The sequence below is a fragment of the Lissotriton helveticus genome, chromosome 1_1, assembly GCF_964261635.1.
Source record: "Lissotriton helveticus chromosome 1_1, aLisHel1.1, whole genome shotgun sequence".
NCBI lineage: Eukaryota > Metazoa > Chordata > Amphibia > Caudata > Salamandridae > Lissotriton > Lissotriton helveticus.
Window position 1 is genome coordinate 451,691,968 of NC_136057.1, and position 24,431 is coordinate 451,716,398.

The 24,431-nt window shown below is 43.0% G+C and overlaps 1 protein-coding gene across 6 annotated transcripts in view; it reads left to right on the plus strand.

The window, feature by feature from the left end:
* The window catches only part of PHF21B (PHD finger protein 21B), a 428,073-nt gene that overhangs the window by 338,696 nt on the left and 64,946 nt on the right, over window positions 1–24,431 (plus strand). The gene's annotated exons all lie outside the window — the stretch shown is intronic.

A 24,431-nucleotide genomic window follows, 5' to 3' on the forward strand; every position in this document is an offset into this window, starting at 1 on the left:
TACGGGTGGGCCTCCGGATACCTCGGACCTTGGACTCTCGGCTTGGGCTCTGGTCGGGACTCGCCGCGTTCCTCCACCGCCTCGTCTGGATGCTGGACCGCCACCTCCGTCTCCTCCGTGGGCCTGAGGGATACTTGAAGCAGAAATATCTGCACGTGCACGGTATGGTTCCGTCACGGCTGCAGAGGGTCAGGGGGCCGGCGTGGCTTCACCGGCGCGTGGGGAAAGGGCAAGTCCCTATTCGGGCGCCATTATGTGGTATATAAATAAATAATACCGGATCTAGGTTTTACTGGACATAGTAAATAACAGATAGCTCAATAAATAAGAGTCAAGATTCGAGGTAGTAGGAGTTTGCAGGTTTAATACAGCATAAAGGACAGGAACAGGACAACCTGCACAGGAATGGGATGGCAGCGCTGCCGGGGGCAGGATCAGGATCGGCGTAACATTTAATAACAGTACACAAGTATATATATACTAAAACAATTGCATTACAATGAATACAGTAGGCGGGGCAGTGGGTGTGGTCAATAGCAGTCGCGAAAGATAAGGGTGAAAGTAGGTGTAACAAGAGGCGTGTACATAGACATGTGATGTAAACGTAACAGAATATGTCATAAATGGGGCGGAAACATGGAGGGGCTACCTAAGGAGCCGGGACCTCTAACCTAATGGTGCGCGCAAGCTGACAATGACGTGTTACTAGGAGAAGCTGGGGGCTATGAACTCTGTGCTAGGAGTAGAGACTGAAGTCTGGAGAGTCAGGGCGACATGTACCTAACCCTATCTAGTATCTGATGTTTAGAGGACATGTTGATATAAACTAAGAGTCAGGAGGGGAGAGGCTAACGGACTCTAAGACTGGAGCATGCATTATTCTACATGTAGTGCGTGTTGAGGAATATTAAATGACCATTAAATGCAGTATTTCTCTTACATGGAGACGTAAAGGCTAGACAATGACGGAAACTATTGATGCGATTCAGTAGCTTAGGAATGCAGAGAAGGAGGGCTGGACTGATAACTAGAATCATAACATACTCTTGGCAGACTCAGAGGCAGAGCCAGGCTGAGCCGGGCACTGTGAGGCAGGAAGTAAGTGAAGGGTCGAGGATACAGGTGGGGGCTGTATCGCTCCTCAGCGAGGGTTCAGGAGACAGGAGCTGAATCTGGTGTCCGGGCCCTTTTGAGGCCTAGAAACGGGGACTTTTCAATGAAATAACGTGCACACTGAGAAACGTGGCAACGTAACTTTACATAGGCCTGATATTCATAGTATTCACGAGAACTGGAAACTGGCATACTAGAGATGGACACAACTATAATTGCGTCTCTAATCAAACATGGGGAATACATATGCATATTAATCATGCACACATAACATAAGATGGAGGACACGTAGGGACACAGAACATGGCAAAATCTACTTTTCCACATTCTACTTAGACGCCGCCCCTGCACGCTGATGTCAGCTCTTTCTTTTTCCGCGCCAGCCAGCGCAGATCTGGAGAGAGCGTGCCCCTTAGTCACTTTTTGACTAAACCCTTTTTCGACTTTTTTTGACGACCTCTTTTTTGAGTCTTCCTCTGGTAGTGCGAGGGATGTCCCATTGTCGGGCCGGCTTCAAGCCTTGTGACTCCTGTTACAAGTTGATGGCGGTTACCAATCCGCACCTTGTTTGCCTTTGGTGCCTGGAGCATGACCACGATCCAAAGTCGTGCTCCGACTGCCAGGCCATGAACCTGAAGTCTTTGCGGGAGCAGTCGTGAAAGCTTTTGGAGGCCCGGCAGTCTGCTTGTCGCCGCTCGAGGTTCCCGTCAAGGGTAAGGTAGCGGATTGGTCGCAGAGTCCTCACCATTCCTCTTCGAAGTCTTCGCACTCCTCCGGTAAAGCCGGAAAAATTTCTCTGGATCCTGTCTGACGCCTAGGGGTAATTCTAGGGTAAGGAATCTATAACTAATACATGTCTTACAGATACATCGTTACCGAAGGTAAGTAACTTGTTAGATGCTCCATGGAAGGGACAAACTTAAAGTGGAGAGCGTAAACAAATAAAGCCAACAAATAGAAAACCAGCAAATAGAAAGCCAGCAAATATAAGTTACGAACTACAAATCCAATGGTAAGCAGTGGGTGGAATCCATTTCCTGGAAAGGTTTCTGAATTTCCCCAAGATGTCTTTAGCAAACTAGACAGCTGTGCTATTTGTAGGCTTCGACCTTAAAAGCGTGGACTGCTAATGATTGGCGTGTGCTGCACAAAATGTTACAAATAGTAAAAATTACTATTATCGCAGCAATCTGCATTCCGATTCCTTGGCACCTTAATACTAACATGTAACTAAAGGGATTTCAAGGACTGCACCTCAGTCCTTACTATGTTGTACATGGGCGTAACGCAGGATCCTGCAGTCTCTGTGGGACAGGTGGGGCTGGGGGTCCACCCTCAGGGGGACCCCAATCATTTAGGGGGGCCCTATCAACCCAAGGCCATGAATATCTGTGTGATATAGAAAAGTTTGAGGCCCTGTATCACCTTTTGAGGGAGCCCATCATTTTGCATTATGCCACTAGTCTTGTAGTATACTAGTATTGTCACCCACACCCAACCAACAAGTCACTGCTGCAGGACTGACACCCAAAAAGCGTGTTGTGTACCTCAGACCTGCCGGGAAGCACCATGCTGTTACAGCACTTGCTCCACCAAACCCTGTCAATCCTCTTAAGCCCTGATCGTACTGCTTCAGTCATTGCAGAGACTCAACACACATCACTTTCTGTCTCTGATCAGATGCTGGTGAATGTAAATAATAGTTTGCAGATTTTATATGTGTCGGTATGAGTTACCAGCTTCACATCTTTTAGCAGATATGCGAATGACTGTGAGTGAGCTGGTGCTCCGAGGAGGGAAAACACTGTGCCCCTCCTCATGTAAAGGAAATGTTCACCACCTCCTCTTTGGAAGTGCTGTTACCCTCAGCCCAGGCCGACTGTAATTCTGTTACAGCAGTGGGTAAGCCTTGTATGCCAGTATTCATTGTAACCAGATTTCAGCAGTGGGTGTGCCCTTCTGGAAGGATTCCTTGGGAAGCAAGTTGATTACCCTAATCAGTGAGGGGTCTATATGGTGCCTTCATTTATGGGGGGCCTTGCAATCACAACCTGTTAATTTCTGTTGTATTCTTGGTGTAAAAGGCTTTTATTTATTTACAAGCCTGATGCTTGGCAGGTGTATATTTGAAGAGAGATAGAGAGAGAGTTACTATGTGTGTGTGTCTGTCTGTCTCACCTAATTACAGGTCGTTATGGAGACTGTCTCCAGGCCGGAATTTTTCACCTCCAAAGCATTAATTTCTGGTGTTACTCTCATTAGTTCGATGAAATCAAAAAGGTACTACAATTCCCAGAATTTCATAGGCAATCACACAAAAGTCTACAACTGGAGGGTCATGGGGATATAATGTAAGGAAAGAAAGTGCCTGCTTTCTTTAGAGTGAGACCAAGAAAGTGCCTTAAGGGAGAATGTGATGACGTTTTGGGTATTCTCAGAACCCCAATTCTGGTGAGTCGAGGTGTTCTCTGAAGCAGAGCTCTGGGTATTATCAGAGGTCGGAGAGTGGATATTAACAGGCACGCAGCTCTACAGGATCAGCAGATTAACCCTTTACCAATCTGGTGGTATAGGAGGCAAGCCTCTGGGAAATATATGTATCAGAGCTCAGAGTGTGGAGGTATGGTGCTCTACAATATCAGCAGACAAACTCTCTGCCAGTTTGGAGGTATCAGAGGCAAATCTCTGAATCTGAATACATCTGGGCCCGTATTACTGGAGTGCCCCGGAGGCGCAATGGACGTTTCTGCTAGCTTGGCGCGCTCTCTGGGCACTTTGGTATTACATACGGGGCCGCAGATGCTTGTGTGTCCCCTTCTGTAATACTGATAGCTCTTGCTCACATAAATCGCTATCATCAGAGGGCGTTCCTAATTTGCAAGGGGGTGTGGCCCCATGTAAATGAGGAAATCCCTTTGCCTCTGCGCAAGCGCCGTATTACAGACGTGCTGCAGAGCCAACAAAGTTGTCAGGTGGCGCACTGTCATTGTGCCCCTTGATAGCAGCACTCTGTTGGGGGAAAAGGAGGTCCCATGGACCCACCCCCCACTCCGAGCCAGACATCCCTTTGCAGGCAGGTGCAGTTGCTCAGTGCACCCGCCTGCAAAGGGATCTCTAATCCCCTTAAAAAGTTCAGGGTGGTTGCCGCCTGCACTGTGAAAAACGGAGCGGCTTCAAAGCAGCTACTCCATCTTTCACCTGTATGTTCTGCCCCGGGGGCAGTGCATCACTATAATGTGGTGCATTTTCCTGGTTCACGCTGGGCACACCTTTTGAAAGGTGCACCCAGCGCTAACCAGGAAAATGCGCTGCTTACCGTAATACAGCTCCTGGTTTTAATCATAAGCAGAGCTTCGAGAGTTCATTAGAAATGGTATTATGAGAAAGTAATACTAGTAGGACTCAGAGCAGATATCATTATGTGTGATGTGAGCTTTACGCTGATTATAATTTTTTTTAATCCTACCCTTTTTCAGTCACATAATATGTACTAGAATATTTTCAAGATCACATAGACCTCGTCATTAGAAGGCATCAGTGAAATAAAAATGACTGGAGTTCTCTTTTAGCGTTATTTTACGTTGTGTTCTGTTAATATGCACATTCCAATAAATGCCCAGTACATAGATGCAGACAGTGCGCACACTCGATGCAGTACATTAGTTCTGGACGAAGATACTATATACCCTCTTTGTTATGAGAAGTATTAAATATTTCCAGTAATATTTACAATATCCTTTCTAGGTGGGGAATACCATAAGTACCTCCTTATTTTTTGCTGTCAATGCCGGTCACTAACATGTGGGGTCATAACTACCTTAATCCAAACACGAACCGTCAAAATGATATCACAATAAGTGAAGGGACATCATGAATGTGCATTAACACAATTATGATCTGAAATGATGTTTATTGGATACAAAAGACACATTTATAATCATATTCTCAGCGTTTCAGTTAGTACACTTCTCATGCCTGTTTTGTTAGGAAATCAGTCAAGAAACCAATTATGGGTTTCATATCACCTCAGGTACTTGGGTACTACAAGAAACAAGTTAATAATGTCCTGTATGTAAAGGTCATAGCCTACAGGGTCAATATAAAATATTTGATTGGTCGACTCATCAATAACTTATCATGACATGCTTCATCATAGGCGACTTGTCAAACTGGAGTAGGACAGTGCCACTTCAGTGGACTCAACCAAATACAATTGGGAGTTCTTTGATCGTTTTTTACAGGACAAATATACCGAGCCAGATCAAAAGCTAAAAATAACTGGAAGTAAAACCAGAGGAAATTCCTTTATTAATGGGTGCCTGTGGTATAGGTTGAAATCAGAGTTGTAGGATAAGGGTAAAACATAATGGTTCATCTATCACTTGAGAATGCCAACATCTTTCGACCTAACAACAGTGCAAAAGATAGTCAAAGGTCTTTGTCAGTTTCAAAGACCTCCCTATCCACTTAACAAATGCGTTACATGCAGAAAAGCAGAGCCTATGGTTTCATTTCACAGGGATGTCCATTATGACATAATGCTGATTTGGGGATACTATAGGCTTCATGGATCTGAAAGAGGGGCGTCTCCTATGTAGTCACACATTTGTCAACAAATAGACACAATCTGTTGAACCTATTTCGCCCCAATCCTGCTGTGTGACTACAGAGTTAGCAATGATTTTACTTTGTCATCAACTTGGGCTTAGGCCATTATTGCATGTTGAATAATTAACTGATATTAGTGCGTTCAACAAAGGCCTATCAAGATTACTTAAGATATATTTTTTACATATTGTTTGTAACGTTACTAGTCTCTAATGAGAAAATTATGCCTCAACAATGCTGCAATTATCTTTTGCATTATAGTTCCCGTGTCATCATTACGTTCCCAGAGTGCGTAGTTGGTTTTAAAATAGAAATCCAACACAGTATACACATTAACACCCACCATCTAGTTGGAGGAAGGAAATTGGTTGTGTTTTTAATTGGAGGTCAATGTGGAGGGCATCATGTTCAATACAGAATAAAATACTCCAAAGCCCTAGATATAAACACGAAATAGCAATACTTCTCGAAATTTGGGGCAAATCACCGAACACCTGATGACTTGTAATATTCGGATTATTTATGGATGCTACGTTGGTGGTTATTCCATAAAAATGCCAATGGGACGTGGGCCAGTGCAACTAGGTAATGGCATCCCCTAATTTAGTGGCGATCCAAATTACAACAAATCTTACAGCCTTATTCATCAACAGGCCGTTTTGCGAGCCCCTAATAGCGATTCATAGCGAATCGCTATTAAGGACTCGCAAAACGGTATTCATGTAGGAATTGCTAAATAAATAGCGATTCCTACACATTCCTTATTTGCGAGTAGCAAATTGCTAATCGCAAATAAGGAATACTCCCCATTCATTCCTATGGGCCAACAGGCCCATAGGAATGAATGGGGAGTATTCCTTATTTGCGATTAGCAATTAGCTAATCGCAAATAAGATAGCGATTTAAAGGGTGCCAGGGGTGTCCAAAGGACACCCTGTAGCACCCCTTAAATGCAAATTGAAACAGGTGTTGCGCACACACATGTCCAAAGGACATGTGTGTGTGCAACATGCAACTTAGAAAAATGCTTTTAAAAGCATTTTTCTAAGTTTTTGCTATTTACCGAGAGGTCTGACCTCTCGGTAAATAGCGGCCCAAAATTGCATTTTCGCAATTTTAAAATGCTTCATGAATTGCATTTAAGGAATCTCAAATAGAGATTCCTTAAATTCAATTCTTCGCAAATGTGCGAATTCTGAAATAGCGAATTTTGCATTTGTGATGATGAATCCCAAATGCAAAAATTGCACTCGCAAAAGATTCTGAGAATCTTGCCCTTTGCGAGTGCAATTTAGCTTCATGAATCAGGCTGATAGTTTCTTCCTCTAATTTGTCTGAGACTGACGTTTGCAACTAAAGTGTGTTACCTGGACAACCAAGAACAGAGCTGGTAAGATGCATGTTAATGCAGTTTCATTTTTTTATTAATACTATCATAATTTCACCAAATATGCATAATTTCCTGTTTAGTTAACACTGATGGGCTACACTTAAGTAGTCTGTAAATACTGTCCCTTTTATTTGTTTTAGCTTAATGAAATATTTTTGTAAGCATTTTGGTTTGAATTCTTGACTTCATGTTAGCACATTTCTGTCAGGCATATGGATCTTTTCTGCTGTCAGGTTTCACACCCACATATTTTTCTCAGTATCATATTTGTTTATAAGAAGCAGTACCATTCAGTTCAAAATGTTAGTTCTCTAATGAAGTGAATTTTACAGTATGTGTCTAATAATTATTGTGTGCCAAACATGTATTTTCATTTTTTTGATGATTTTGCCCCAGTCTTCCATTCTGAACCTTGTTTATGTCCCTGTGAATACAAATGGGGAACCCGACCATTGTCCAGTCGTATTATGAACCTTGCATTGCACTAAGTATAGGCGAGTATACACACTGTGAGCCCTTTTTTAGTACTGCCTGTTACAAGCCCTAGAACTGAGATGTGACTTTTAACCCTTGTAAGCCTCTCAATCAAAAGATGCTGTATGTGTAATACTGCACTGACCAGCAGGTGGGCTATCATAATCCTCTACCATGTCCCAATTTCTAATGAATATGCTTGGGGTTCATAATTTGTCTTACTGCTGTGGAGAATAATCCTTCTGTGAATTCCAGGATTGTATACCACACTTTAACGTACACTTCGAATGTTTTTTGAATCAGCCACTTGCTCATAATTGGATGCCTTTCCAGTCGAGCTGAGTTCCATCTACCTTATTGGATGTCCTTCCTCCATATTTTCGTCTGTCCCTCCGCTGGAGTAGTTCTTCTTTACCATAATATCTCATGGTATGGTTTCACACTTCCACTTCTTCCTCTGGGTACATGGGCAAACTATTTTTTATTTAGTTTTAGGACTTCATTTCCTGGCTCTTTGTTCAATTAATATTAGGCCTTCTCTCTTCCTGCTTTAATCCCTGCCCAAGAACTCATCCCATTGCCTCCCATCCTCCAATCTACACTTAAAAAAAAATATTTCCTGTGGCTGCACAGTGTTATGAGACAGCTTGCCTCTCTCAATTTGCACAGCATCCCATGCATACTTTATTTTTTTATTCAATGTTCAAAAATGTCCGTCAGCCATCTTTGAACAGTAAATTAAAAAATACAGTATTAAAACCAAAATGGCTATTGGTGTGCCAGCATGCATGCAGGGGCTGAATGTTTTTTTTATGACAAACCCCATTGCATGATGGATGTCCATCCGTGCGCATGTGTGCTGAATCACCAGTAGCCATTTTGGACGAGTTTCTGGCTTAGCATAGTTACAAACTAAGCAAGTTTTGCCATTGCCTACTATGCACATATTTATTAAGTCAAAACCGCTTAGCTTTACCAATGTTTGTTGTCATTTGCTTTAGATTTTTATGGTTAGAAATATTACTTGTATTGTAGCATTAATGGCGATCAAATAGTAGATGGATTGCAAAATCGGGTCAACAAATTATCTTTCCTATAGTGCTGATGATTTGGTTTAGTTAGTACGTTTTTTGCAAGGTTTTCTTGGCATGACCAGAATATGTGATCCTGGAGAAATCACTTTTGGGGACAATTCCTTAATCTTTTTCTAAGTGTAAATTTGATTGACTTACGAAAAATATCATTAGAATCAGATGTACCAGATGCATGATTCATAATGCTAAATTTATGGATAAGGTTACCATCCACTTGTTGCTGTTATCACCCTTATGCAAACAACAACACTTTATTAAGTGAGATCATTAAAATCATTACTTCTAATCTATCGGCGCGCAGGGGTGCTGCTATCAAAAATCTTCTGGATACAACCTGACGCCTGAAGTTCAAAGGTAAGGAATCTGCGGCTAGATCATATCTCTACCAGATAAGGTGTTACCAAAGGTTAGTAACTTGTCCTTTGGGGAGAGAGTGCATGCACTTTAGGACTTGTTAGCAGTGGTAAAGTGCTCAGAGTCCTAAAACAAAAATAAGGAAAGAAAAAGGGGAGGAGGAAGGCAAAAAGTTTAGCAGTGACCCTGCAGAAAAGGCCATTTCCTTTAGAGGTGAAATTAATTCTCTGATCCAGTCACTTCTGAGTTGACAATCTTTCCTATGCCTCGTTACCTACTTCATATCTCTCGTAAATACACCAACAACAAGAGATCTACACTCAACCTCTTTACTGCAATACAAGATTGTGTCCATACCTTGTACTTTCCTTCATCTTGGAGTGGCCTGACCGTACCTGATGTCCTTCTTCTTATCACTTCTGCTGGGTCTCACACTAAAATTGAGTACACATGGGGCCGAGATTCTCCACTTCTAGAGACAATCTGAATGCATCTGTTCCCTCTATGACTGATCAGACACATCCTCTTTCTTCCATCAGTGTCAGAAATTGATATTACCCTTCATTATAAATAGTTTTCATCCGGCCTTAGCCTTAAAAAATGTTCAGACCAAAAATGTTACAAGTTTCCATTTTGTCAGTAAAATGCTCAATGTAATCCTTTTTATGAACAGACTTAAAAAGCACCCGAGATGCCAACTCCAACGAATGCTAAAGTTAACTTTATTATTTTCTGACAAAATAAAATTAGACAGGAACTTGATGCCTCCAATAACATCTCCTTAATCAGAGCAGAACTCTCTACTGTACCTTTACCTGTTTCCGGATATCATCCTCGCACCAAGGTGGGTCGCTCTTTGGAGTCCTTTCTCTCTGATCTCTGAGGACGTCCTTCTTGTCTCTGTCTCACGTACATAACCCTCCTCGTACTCAGTAGACCTGATCCTGGTCTCCACTGGTAAAGACCTTGGTCAAGAATTTCTTCCTGGTTGGCTAGCCCTCACCAACTTTTCTTTTCCCAAATGGTGTTGTATTGAAGTCCCATAAACTTGTACTAAGTAAACCCTTCCTTTAAACCCCAATCTTGATCCCTAAAATGTTCAGAACTAGTACCTTATCTCTGATCTCCCTTTTGTTACCTCCTCATTGAAAAATGTGTCTCCTTCCAATTTATTAACCATATCCTGGAAAATGACCTTCTGGCCATGTTCCAGTCGGACGTCAAGGCTGTTTACCGTACTGAATCTGAAACATTAATGGTGAGCGATGGAGTCTAGGCACATTGATGAATAGACATGCCTTGTCAACCTACTAGATTAACAGTAGTGTTTGATAGTCAGGTGAAAAGAGCACTGTCCGCTAGTTAAAATTGATAATTATTTTTCCCATATGAGCCCCATATCTTGTGGTGTCCCACAAGGTTCTATCTTAGAACACATTTTATTTAATCTCTCTCTGTTTATGGGTGAAAAAGATTCCAAGCAACCAAAGTTGTTGCTATGCACTGCATTGTATATGGGGCATTGTATATGCAGCGGAGAGCTATGTGGAAATATACCTTTTTGTGGTACACTGGTGCAGGGTCACACTTTTGTCCACGGGTTCAAAAACCAACAAAGTAGAGATCAGTACTGGAGTAGGAATAAATAACAAGTTTATTAATCACTCATGAGTGGAACCACTTCCACACAGCACTCTCAAGTACTGGAGAAGCTAGTACACTGAAGTCACAAAACACAGGTCTTTTATACAGGTTTTCTGCTCAGTAAGCATGTGAACAGAAATAGGGAGAACACGTTTTGGAAATAGTTATTAACAAACAAGGGCAGATGAAAACTACATGGTCAGCAAAGTGGGAGCAGGAGTGCTTATGGCATCAGTAAATGATTGACAGTACTGGCAGCTACAAACTCTCAGCACGTACATTGCTTTTAGCTGAATCAAGAAGTCAACTAAAATAGATAGCACAGGCAGAAGAAGACGAGCAGCAGAGGACGGGAGAATTACGAGGGAAAGGAAATGGACACCACTGCCAAAATGGCTGCTGCTTATGCCAAATAAAATATTACACGTTTTCCACAGCTACAGTTGTTAAAAATGGCCTGGTCCTGTTGTCATACCCTGCACTGGTGCACAAACAGACTGCCTGGCACCACCCAAACCATTCCACCCTGGTGCAGAGGTGTGAGTGAGCTCTCTACCATAGAATTTGCACTGGAAGCATAGTGTACCAGTAGAAAATCCAATTCTAACACAAATTCTAAAACATTCCACACGTTGCATGTGTGCTGTCACTGCAGCATACATGATGTGTGTCAGTTGTTTTGAGCAATAAAAACATTTCTTCAGGCTAGTGCCTGCTTGAAGGAGGCATACGTTTTTTATGGAAAGCCCAGTTTGACTATCTTAGTAGATTGAGCATGCATAAAAACGTTGGAGGTTTGCAGTTATCAACCCATTTTGTACCACCTTCATACAAAGTGTCACAAAGCAGTTTAGACTGTTATTTATGCCATAAAAGGGCACCTTTGCAGTGTAAATTACTTTTTGTGCTGGAAAGTGAATGCCCTTCAAAGACTTTGTGCGGCTTTGCGTCACTTTGTGTCACTTTGTGTGGGTTTGCACTAGCGTAAAGTCTTGGTGAAGAAGAAGCTGGTTTGCAGCTGATAGGCTAGCGTCTGGTCAGATTGCATGCACCCTTCTTGTTGTAAATTAGTGGGGTGGTATCACATGAGGTAACCACTGGGAGGGTGCAAAAGTAAGACTCTGCCACAATTTGAGGATGACTGGCCAAATCCAAATAACTGACTAACCTATCCACCACTTAAAATGTACTTGCATGTTTCACTATACTAATTCAACACTAATACTCTATGGGTCCCGGAGTAGCGTGCTACTCACCGAAAAAGCGCTTCGACGCCTCGTCAGGGGTAGTAATCGCTATATAAATGCAATTACAATAGAATACAATACACAAAGCAACATAACACAATTAAAGCAATATGGAAAAAAACAGCTGCAGTATTGCACAAAACATGGCATTGTAGTAATGCAGCACAAAAGCACGGCGGCACAAAACAGACCATTTTAACAGCGCAACAAAATACTGCACGAACGTTGTCGTTACACATTTTCTTCTTAAGAATCCTGTTTTAATAATACCTGGTAAACTGTGTTTAGAGCAAGCACTGCCTTAACTTCCACCAAGGACATGAAATAGCGTCTATCCAAACCGGTTTTAAGATCTGGCCCTGGGGCGCTATTAGTTTAACGATCGCGGGATTTTGAGTCCAGAAACGACACTTTACATCTTTCCCGACCCCCTTAGATCAGCTTGTGAGCTTCAATTCCAAATGGAAATTACGAGCATGCAGTGTTCCCGTTTCAGCACAAGGTGGCAGGAAACGTCGAGAGTTAGTTTCAGTCAGGAAACAGTGCATAATTCCATATATGTAGCACGCTATAACGACGCAGCATTACAGCCACGTGCCACAGTTCTATCACAATAATGCCGAAATATATTCACATGCTTGGCTTACTGATTAACGCGATCTTCTAGAACGGTGCGTTTTTAATGCAAATTACCACGATCTTTAGACCTCGTCATATATCGGAACACCCACCCGTCCGATTACTGCCAACATTAATTTGAACAAGAGAGACATTTACCCTTTGGAAATTAGTCTGCTTTTTTTCCTCACGTTTCCTGTCACAAACTGTTTCACAAGACTGCGCAGTATTTATTGTTCATACCCTTTTCTCTTTCTTCCCTTTGTGAAGTAAAAAGAAGCTTACAAACTCCTTTAGTTCCCACTAATTCTCTTAAAATAATGTGCCAGAGCTTTAACTGCCACGTATTCCCATTCAGCTGAAAGGGATGTACCGAGTAAAATATTTAGGAACCCAAATGGCACGAAAAAGTGATGCCACCGTTTCAGTAATTGTCTTGTCCCTAAACTAGAAATGTAAACTAAATTCTATAGCAGGATTTGAGAGAAAGCCTCTTCTGTTTGTTCTGAAGCCACGCAGTGCAGCTGGAACTAAAATCACAAGGGCGGTGCGGTGAGGTATGAGGATAGTAACTGCAATGTTTGCTTTTAAGAGATGTTGTAAAATGGAGGTGCACCCCTCCCCCGCGTGATACCCAGCTGCCTTTCTGATGTTCCACTCTTCTTGCTTTAGTTGCCCACATTACTACCCTGCTTCAATTTTTCTATCCCTATTCACCATTTTTGACAGACGTCGTGTCTTCGTGTTGGGCATTTACCAATGTCACATTTAGGCTCAAATGTTCAGTGGCATTGGGTTTCATCCAGATGGTTTTATTACAATCACACCATGTCACTAGAAATATCTACAGCCTCCCTATTGGGCCAAACATATAATGTTTTGGTTTCTAGTTCCTTGCTGTCTTTGGGAGTTAGTAATATCACGGGCGCCTTCAGTCAACAGATCTGGGTTTAATCCATCACCGTTCTTTAACCCACTCTGCCACCCCAGTTCAGACATGGCCATATGCAAATTAGTCTGACCCTGTGACTCATGGGAACAGCCCAGCCCGAACTGCAAAGCAATGCCTTCCCTGGACCGGAAACAAGCTTCCTAGGACCGGTTTCTGGCATTCCAGCCGTCTTCAGCCAGCCTTGCTTGAATCCAGTGGCAAAGTGAGCAAGGGACTCACGTCTGAGCATACCCTGCCAACTTATGGCGAACAAAGCGGTACAAAAGGGGTGGTGATGGACGGAGCATCTGAACCAATCAAACACTCACACCCAGTCAACAGATCTGGGTTTAATCCATCACCGTTCTTTAGCCCACTCTGCCACCCCAGTTCAGACATTGCCATATGCAAATCAGTCTGACCCTGTGCCTCATGGGAACAGTCCAGCCCGAACTGCCAAGCCATACCTTCCTTCCACGCTTTGTTCACCATAAGTTGGCAGGGTATGCTCAGACGTGAGTCCCTTTCTCACTTTGCCACTGGACTCAAGCTAGCCTGGCTGAAGACGGCTGAAATCCCAGAAACCGGTCCTAGGAAGCTTGTTTCCGGTCCAGGGAAGGCATGTCTTGGCAGTTCGGGGCTGGACTGTTACCATGAGGCACAGGGTCAGACTGATTTGCATATGGCCATGTCTGCACTGGGGTGGCAGAGTGGGCTAAAGAATGGTGATGGATTAAACCCAGATCTGTTGACTGGGTGTGAGTGTTTGATTGGTTCAGATGCTCCGTCCATCACCACCCCCTTTTGTACCGCTTTGTTCACCATAAGTTGGCAGGGTATGATCAGCCGTGAGTCCCTTGCTTACTTTACCACTGGATTCAAGCAAGCCTGGCTGAAGACGGCTGAAATGCCAGAAAGCGGTCCTAGGAAGCTTGTTTCCGGTCCAGGGAAGGCATGGCTTGGCAGTTCGGGGCTGGACTGTTCCCATGAGGCACAGGGTCAGACTGATTTGCATATGGCCATGTCTGAACTGGGTGGCAGAGTGGGCTAAAGAATGGTGATGGATTAAACCCAGATCTGTTGACTGGGTGTGAGTGTTTGATTGGTTCAGATGCTCCGTCCATCACCACCCCCTTTTGTACCATTATGTAGCAGGCAACATGAAATGTTATGGCTCCTTCCATAACTTGTGTACATTGTATCATCATGGTATTAGGTGTTTGTGGCAGTATTCTCCACGTCATATCCTCACTAGTGTTGAAAAGTGAGATTCAATGTATTGATTTGTTCGTGTTTGCAGTGGACACGATGGGTACAGTTTGTTCCTTCCGTTACCCCTCCTAAAACAGTATTTTCTGTCTGAATTCCGAAATCCTGCCTGTACTCAAGATAAGAGGTGCCAAGGATGTTCAAGAGTCTGTGTGCCCAGAGTACCTTGGTACCCACCAATGAAAGTGGGTGGTAGTCAAACTGTGCACTGTCAAGCAAAATGAGATTTTTTTTGCACGTAAAAGATATAGGGCACAATTCACAAGACTTAAGGTTAGAAATTTGCTGCAGAGGGTTTAGTCCTGCAGTTGGAGAAAACGTCTGTCTTATGGAATTCCCACATAATTACAGGTACGCTCCTGAAATCTAGGACAGTCATAGATTTCCTAGAGTAATAACATGTAATAGTCACCCATTGCCATTGAAATTCTGCATGTGGAAATGAGACCCAAATATATATTTGAACATTTTATTTTGATAACCAATTTTATTAAGTTTTAGTGACAGAAAAATACAGCACAAATCAATTCCTCTCAAGCGGGATACAGTGATTATCAGTCGTGGATGGTTATGTGTAGTATGCACTGTGGTTTGCGCCAGTCCGAGGTATAGTGCACAATAATAAAATCCCACTACCCAACCTGACCCAACTATTTGCCACACACCCGACCATGTTTTGCTGGACACCCTCTGGCTTCGTACAGTGGCCTCTCTTGTGCCACGCGCCAATGAACGCGCTTGTGTCATTTGACTACGCTAGGTGGGGTAGTGTTTTTCCATGCATTGTTGATGTCCCATTTGGCCACCTTAATGGCAGTACCCAAGAAGAGCTTGTCCGCCCAGAACCCATCTAAACCGTCCATAACTCCCAGGAGCAAGTTCAGGGGACTATGAGGCTCCTCCCATCCGAGGACGTCCGTTAGTTCGGTTATCAGCGTCTCCCAAAACTGGTTGAGATGAGGACATAACCCATACCATGTGAAAGAAGTCTGCCGGATCTGACCCACAGCGTATACAGATGGAGTGGGCAGTAAGCCCGCCTGGTGGAGGCGACTTGGGTCGAGATACGCACAGTAGAGATAGTACAGTTGGACCATACAGAGCCAAGCTGAAGTGGTGATGATTTTAGGAGCCATCAAGGTGTCTCGCCAGTCCTCGTCCTCCAACGGGCCCAACCATGTCTCCCATCGGTGTCTAAGAGTGTCAAGTGTGATTGGACTGTTAGTCAGTGACCGGTAGATCTTTGATACCTCACTCTTCCCCAAATTGCCCATCAGGATTTGGGCCTCCATGGGACTGAATTCTGTAAGAAAAGTGCCTGCAGGAACGTGCAAGGTGAGAGCGTGACAAAGCTGCAGGTACTTGTAAAATTGAGACGAGTGGAGGGAGTAGATGGTCTGTAGATCTTGGAATGAGCGCATATGGTCCCCCTTCCATACATCCCCCAGTTGTGTTATACCAATGAGATACCATTTCCTGCAGCATTTCAGTGCCCCGACCTTCCCAAGCCTGGCGCCATGCCAGAGGGGTGTCTGCTGCGTGAGTTTAGTGTCCCGACACGTGTGGCATAAGGTGGAGCACCAGACCTGTAGGACCGCTAGAGTCACCGTGGTGCCGTAGGTATCGGGTCGCTGTTTAGCATTGCCTGGATCCAGGACAGCCCCTACGCCTCCAGCTCAACCCGGTAGGCCAGATCGAACCATCCACCATTGCACCAGTCATGCAAGACTAGTAGACGAGTTGCCAGGTAGTACCTGTAGAGGTTAGTCATGCCCAGGCCTCCGTCAAAAGGGGTATCTGGCAGAAGTCTAGCGCCATTCAGGTCCTCGAGTTTCCACAAAGGTACATTGTGGCAAGGCTACCCAGTTCTTTGAACCGACTTCATGGTAGATGGAATGGGGTCTTTTGGATGATGTAGAGGAAGTGGGGGAGAATCATCATTTTAAAGAGGGCGATTCTCCCCATGGGGTTAAGCGGAAGGGTCTGCCAGCCTCTTTAGTTTTCTTGACCAGAGGGGTGATGTTGAGTGACTATGCCAAATCTGGGAGCAGCACAACCCAAATACCCCGGTCTTGACCGGAGGGGTGATGTTGAGTGACCATGCCAAATTTGGGAGCAGCGCAACCCAAATACCCAGGTACTTAAACAACTGGCGTCTTATGGGGATGGTTGATTGCCAATCAAAGCACTCTCTTGATATGTGTAGGGGGACTAAGGTTGACTTGGCCAGGTTCAGGCGAAGGCCTGATACCCGCTCAAAGGTACGAAGGAGGTGGAGGCATCGAGGCCATGACACTGCTGGGTCAGTTAAGAAGAGCAGGTAGTAGTCCGCATAAAGAGTGATCATGTACTCATGTATATTTGAACATTTAAAACTTTTTTCTTCAAGGATAAATAATTCCCCTTTGGCGAAACCCCTTTTCCCTACATCTTTTTGAGATGTGGATGTTTCTATCTTGAAAATGTGAAAACTGACAACTCTACAAGTTTGATCGGTATTCTGCTTTTTTCACAAGTTGGACTATCCAACAATAGTTGAAAAAACCCACAACGTGAAGTTGTGATTGCAAGAGTTCCACCCTAAAGACATTTTTTCATATTTGCTAATGCCTTTAGCGAGGGCTAGATTTTGCCATCCTTGATTAATTGAAGCACATTTGAGAATTAAACGTTAGTTCTTATCTCATTATAACAACCAGCTATAACATCCCTTTAATCATTGTTTTTTTCCAGTGAACTTCTGTTAAAACATTTTTTTTACATAATGTAAGATCTTATTAGCATACGTACCTATAACATCACTTTAACTCGCACCCTCACCGTGCACTGCCAATACCCTCACATATTACATCACTCTTGATTTATTGAATTACTGCACTGATAACATACCTAATGAGGTCTGAGATTACATCATTGATAACAACACTGCGGATGGTGGGGATGCGAATAATAGTTACTGTAGGCCACCAGTTATAAAAGTTATTTGAGATCACTATATCTGGTGAATTTGAGTGATTTTTAAAGTTTGAAACGTTGCGGTTCACCTAACTATAACTTCACTATAACCTTTGATTTTTTTTCAATTTATAAATATATATATCAAGGGGTTGTCCCCGAAACGCGTTGGGTCTTGACTAAAGCCGATAATAAACACCGCTTTGCAATATTTGTGTCTACGGCGTACTGTTTGGAAAAGAAAGGAGCAGCATTGTTTTGGAATTTATATATATATATATATCATATATATATCCAATTACGCTGCCACAGTTTGAGGTGCACACAATGACAGGCAAACTCAGACACCACGGTTGAGTTCTTTATTCAGGCACAAAGAGACACAGCGCTGGATATTTCATTCAGCCCCAACGCGTTTTGGAGCTCCTTCTGCTCCTTGCTCACGGGGCGGGCATGCAGCGGCAGACGTAGGAAGAAAACAAGTCCGATTTGTCCTGTTTCATAGCTGCTATTGCTGACGTCATCTAAGGATTTCTGGGATTCGTAGTCCTCCAACCACCATACGACCCATGTTGGGCTCTGCCTCCTGCAAAATAAAATCAAACCCTTAGTCGGGCCTCCAAATCTGCGTCCGTTGAAGATTAAATGCACACAACCTGTCATTCTGCAATTCGGTTTCTCAATTTTTCGAAGCCTGCAGTCCACAAATACTTAGTGATGTTGCTACCTCCCCGACCTGGCTCGGCCGGTAAATATTTCCAATTACGCTGCCACAGTTTGAGGTGCACACAATGACAGGCAAACTCAGCCACCACAGTTAAGTTATTTATTCAGGCACAATGAGACACAGCGCTGGATATTTCTTACAGCCCCAACGCATTTCGGAGCTCCTTCTGCTCCTTGCTCACGGGGAGGGCATGCAGCGGCAGACGTAGGAAGAAAACAAGTCCCGATTTGTCCTGTTTCATAGCTGCTATTGCTGACGTCATCTAAGGATTTCTGGGATGCCTTACACACACACACACACACACACTGTGCATATATATATATATAATACTAACTAAGGGGGGGTCGGAGGGAAAGTTTAACGACCACAATGCTACGTCCCTCAAGACTATTGAAAACCAACTGATGGGTAGCATTAAGTCATAACCTCAGATTGAGGGATAAAAGAATATGTGTGTGCTGAAGGCGAAATCGTTCATGGGGCACCTTAAAATTATTTATAGTGTTCCCACTTGGGTACTACTGGTGACATTCCCAAATGATGTAGGGCGGTACAGGATGGAACTCTGATGGGAACACTATAAATAATTTTAAGGTGCCCCATGAACGATTTCGCCTTCAGCACACACATATTCTTTTATCCCTCAATCTGAGGTTATGACTTAATGCTACCCATCAGTTGGTTTTCTATATATATATATATGCATTGCGTGTGTGTGTGTGTGGAGGGCCAGTTAGCCTTACTGTGAATGTTATTAGGACAGGTGTGTTTTGGCTCCGGTGTTTACTTTGACAGAGTGGTGTACTTCACACCTGAAATTATAACCCGTCACCTAGGTCACTCAAATAGGTTCCCTGTGTGCTTCCTTCTATACATTGCTTAGTGTGAGGATCCAGAATTTCATGTGGCTCAGCCACTGCTCGTTTTATGGCTCCCAAAATCAGTTTCCACCCTGTGATAATCTCCCAAAACAGTTTTAGGAGTATGTCCTAATTAAAAAGCAGCATTCACTCTACTTTTGTGACTGTATGTAAAACAGGGCTTTTCAATCATGCTGCACGGGCAGTTGTCAGGGCTGCGCATGCCATGCCATTGACTTCAGTGTACAGAAGACATATGCTTAGCAGAGCTGTTTGTTTTCAATGGATATCGGCTATTTTGTGCAGGTGCTGCAAGTCATAATCTCCAATTTTTTATTTTGTCAAAAGCACAGGTTTATGTTCAATGGTAATAACACTAAACACGTGTTCTGTGTTTGCCATGCTTACTTTAAGCATGGATTGGCAAATAAAGTTCACTCATCAACAAGGGCTAACTGTCTAAGATTTGGAAAAGAAAAATGCTGCACAAGTGTGTTTCAAGACTATTGCGTTTGGAACTGCTGCATACAGGTTTCCTTACTGCTTGCTGTTGGCTCAGTGGACTAATGCGTCCACTGTAGGGACCTGTGTTCGAACTCATGGTCACATGTTCAAATCCCGGTGGGTCCACTCAGCCTTTCATCCAACTGAGGTTGATAAAATGAGTACCATTGAGTTGGGTAACAATAAACATCTGTTATTCGGCGCCAAGATACCCAAGGGTGAACGTGCGCTTTACAAATACACGTTATGTTAAATAATGGGGCCAATTTCAAGCACTACTCTTCTGCTTACACTTACATGCCTTCGTGAATTGCGTCTAAAATGGGAATACAAAGGAAGCATTAATGGAATATTCATATATTATGAGTACAAATAGAAAGGACTGTGTCCTGTTTGCACTTTTACTAATAAGGAGTTGGACGTTTTGAAGTCGGTTCACAAAGGCATGTAAAAGAATACTCTGGTAGTACTACTTCCGTACTCATAAATGCTTTTGTGACTCACCTTCACTGTCTGTGCATCAAGATCTGTTAGCTGAGCCCCTCAGTGCTATATATGAAAAAGAGACGGAGTGTGTGAAGGTTGAACTAGTTTATGCCTTCTGCTATCCTTCAGTGTTTTAATGAAATATTGAGCTCGAAATGAACATTGCCCCTCCGTAAATCCCTGCACCTGAGTTGGAGACGAACATTGGTACTCTAAATCCCACGCGCCGTTTACTCCACTTCAGAAGTCAAGTCCGCTTCCCTTCAGCGGCTCTCCTAATGAATGTGCAGTGACACATGCAGCAGCTCTCGGTATATCAGTAGTAAAAATGGAATTTGTGTAACACATTGCAGATGATCCAGGACAGAGCCTGCAAAATACATCATCTGATGAACCGCGTTTATACGATGGAGCCAGCGGGTAAATAGGACGCCGAGCTCGTATTCTGTCAGAGTTTACTACATCATTTCGGATTGATCCCAAACTAGATGAGAAGTTATATACCTGATTTCAAAAGAGGCAGTAAAAAGATACTTGTATTTACTTCTGCAGTTGAATCGCGTGCTCAAGGACATAAATACAGAAGACGCTTGTCTTCTTGGTTTGATGTTTTTTAGTGCAGTACTTTTATAGCTCCGTGTTAGCTGTCGTATGTTGGTTTCAGTTACATTAAAGGTGTATTCCGAAAATCGTTCTTTTTGAAACTTTCACTTCACTTGTCCATGACACAGCGTATGATTCGAACGATCGAGAGTCCAGGCATCAATCTGGCTTGTGAAGTGGACCCTCCACCCCATATGAGCGTGGGTTGAACTCGGCTTCCTCATACAGCATGCTTTGGGAGGGGGCAAATAGATGCACCATCATAAGAGACACACACAGGATGATGATTCACAAAGATCTTAATTCGGACACATGAATTGAGTAGAACCTAATTTAAGCATATGCGTCGCATCTTTTACTACTGTTTTGGTATGTATAGCGTTCCCTCGTGCCACCTGTATAAACTGTGCTGGGCATAATGTATTTGCAGCTCTGTAGGGTATTCTTGCATACGGGTGACTAGTGCCTATGTGTATGCCATGTTTACATAATGTTAAAAAACAAAGGAATGCACATTTTGTATTTTCACAATTTCACGTTTTCATGTTAAAAAAAATTCTGTTTCAAAAAATTAAACCATGCATACCATGAGAACTTGGGTATTTACGGTTATTACAGTGGTTAATTTGTCAATCGTGTCCGGGTTGATGCAGCAGGAAACCAATCACACGAGTTGCTTAGAGAAAATAATTATAAATACATTCTCAACTCCAAAGTGAGTTTTAGAATCACGTAATTGAATAGCTATGATTAGTGAAGTAGGTGCAGTGGCACCAAGACCCCACAGGTGTCAGGGGCATACTGCACCCCAGTAATGGATGTCTTACTGCTCAACCGGGAGGCAGGGCAGACCCTTTAACTTGCTTGCATTTGGGCTAGTGGCACCCACACTACGCACTGCTCTTGCAATTGATTTCCTGAGGCATCAGCACTAGGCATTATCCGGTGGTAGTCTATAAACCTGCTATCCTTTAGACCAGTTTATCCATAGCAACCACTGCTTTCCACAGGTAGGAGGAGTGTACTGGTACAGGTTTGTGACTACCCAAAAAGTTAAAATGTTGCGGGTAGTCGCCAAATTTGCTTTGGATATTGCTGGCAACTTCTCCTACCCCCTTCTAAGAATGACAGCTGTCCCACATCCAAGTGTCAAATAAGCATGCATACACATACACTACACTTGGGTGCGGATTGAACCTTCATGAATCACACACTTAGCACAGGCATAGTTAATGACGTTCGTAGGCGTAAGTCAGCAAGCAAGTGTATAGCCTGTGTGCATCAGTACCATAGTAATTAGCAGCCTCAGGAGGGTAGACACCTAAAACATTTTCTGTCTAGTTGGCATTACCAATACCATAATCTTGATCCACAGAACCAGGATTTGTGGACTGGGCCAATGCTCAAAATGCACTGATGACCACAGAAAATTTGGCAAAAGGGCAGCCTGTTGTTCTTTCGTGGCTATCGGAGTTGTGAACATGAGTGCCCCCACGGAAGAGTCAGGGGTGACCATTTCATACCTTGAGGATACCTATAAAATAGAAACTTGTGGAGTAGTTTCTAAGTTTGCGTTGATTTTCCCTCTACCGCACTCCTAAAATCACTTCTTAAAAAAAAAATGAAGTAAGTGCTAATACACCCAAAATATCCAATTCATCCTGCGGTGCATGGGAGAGTGTTTCCTCACTTGGATAAGTTGTGTTTAAGTATAAAGAAAAAGATGAGAAATAAACATTTGCAAATGCATTTTTCTCCGAATTCTGGGCCAGTAGGTTGTTCAACCTATTGACAATCCACAGGCGAAGAGCTGAAAACAGATCTAGGGCCTTTTGAATTTCAAAGTAACTTGACAGCTTTTCACATCTTAGGGATATGGGTCTTGCTGTGAATCAGCCACATAGACTTCACATAAATACAATACAACTCTGTGCCTGAGAATCTATTCAATTTCCATGTACAACCTAGATGCTTTCTGAACTTTATTATAATAGTATATTTTGCACAACTGGATGACAAGCAAACCACACAACCTCATTCCCTCAAGTTTATTTTAATTAGGGCTGTGCTACGTTTTTTGTTATTCAAACAAAGTCTTCCTTGGGTTCAAATTATTGACCTGCACGTAGTTTGCAGATTTTACAGCTTTTCCTATACCTAGAGTACATTTTCCCCTCGATTTGGCAATATTTCCTCATGGGTGCTAGTTGACACTGAAAACGGATCAGCTACTTTCTCAAGATTTATCTTGAAATTTGTTTTCCTTCCAAGTTCGAAACTTTATGAATGTTGATGGTCTTTATTCTCGACAATGGGGCTTACATTGCCTGATTCAAATGCAAACATCTACATGGAGAAAGCTTTGTGAGTTGCTGGTTGTAGTATTGGTATTCAAAAGAATTATGGAAAGTTCATGAGAAAAAACTTTCCAACATTACTCCCCTTTGATTTCTTGGTGCAGTGCAAAACCCGTAAGCACGCCACCTTTTTAAGATGCTCATAAATAAGCCCATTTGGCAAATTAGTTTCCAGCCCCGAGCCTGCTCTTCAATAGCAGATTCCTGGGGCTTCTTGAGTACTCTAGCTATCTGGGTTCAGACAGAAGAGAATGATTCTCAGTTTTTGTCTGCTACAGCTAAACTTAAGCGCTTGTTTCCAGGGAAATAAATGTGTGCACAACTAGATTTGTTAATGTGTGACGTAAGATATACACACCAGGCTCTCCTACAGTCAATAAGAGTGAATATGCTTATCTTCTAGACTTTGTCATCCTGATCATCTAAATGTGTTATCAGGATGCACCATTGATTAGCAGAGGCAATAGCTGCCTGGAGGGCAATCACAATGACCAATGTGAGACTATATCAGTCGCTTGTTACTTGATTCCTCCTACATACCGACACCTTGAGAATTGTATTCGTAGTTGAGTGTCAGTAAGATCTTGTTGTGGTTCTAACCACATGGTTGGGTCTGCATTAACAGTTTATCCTCAGCAGATCAATCCCATGTTGCATTAGAAGGAATTAATATTTCTTCCTAAGAATATTCCATGAAAATAGGATATTGATTGCTTAAGAGACCTTGTTCAAATCCTGAAACAGGACTGACCTTACACTTGGCTGTGACGGAGGCTGCTTGCCAAAATCATACTTACGAAAGTATTACTGTTTTTTTAGTGTTGTCTCTTTAAAATTCCTGTATTGCTCGCATATACTTCATGTACTACTTAGTTGAGAGAGAGACTCAAGTGGGGTGTCTGCAACATATTTTGTGTGTCTTAGCTGTCTACAGGGATACAAAACGTTGGCCTTAATAACTAGAGCTTGCATAAGAAAACCCACATTTTGGTGCACAGGAGGAACCTTATCACAGAAGAAACAATTTATCAGCAGCACATGTAACCCTTCAGAGGAGAGGTGCAGTCTGGTCATTCTGGCCATGCTTGGGCACGTACAGTGCCCTATTAGGTTCACCCTTGACCTCTCCATTGAGATTGGTTAGCCTCCATTGACTGCTTTTAAGCTGAGGTTTCATTATGTCGTGGGATGGGTGGT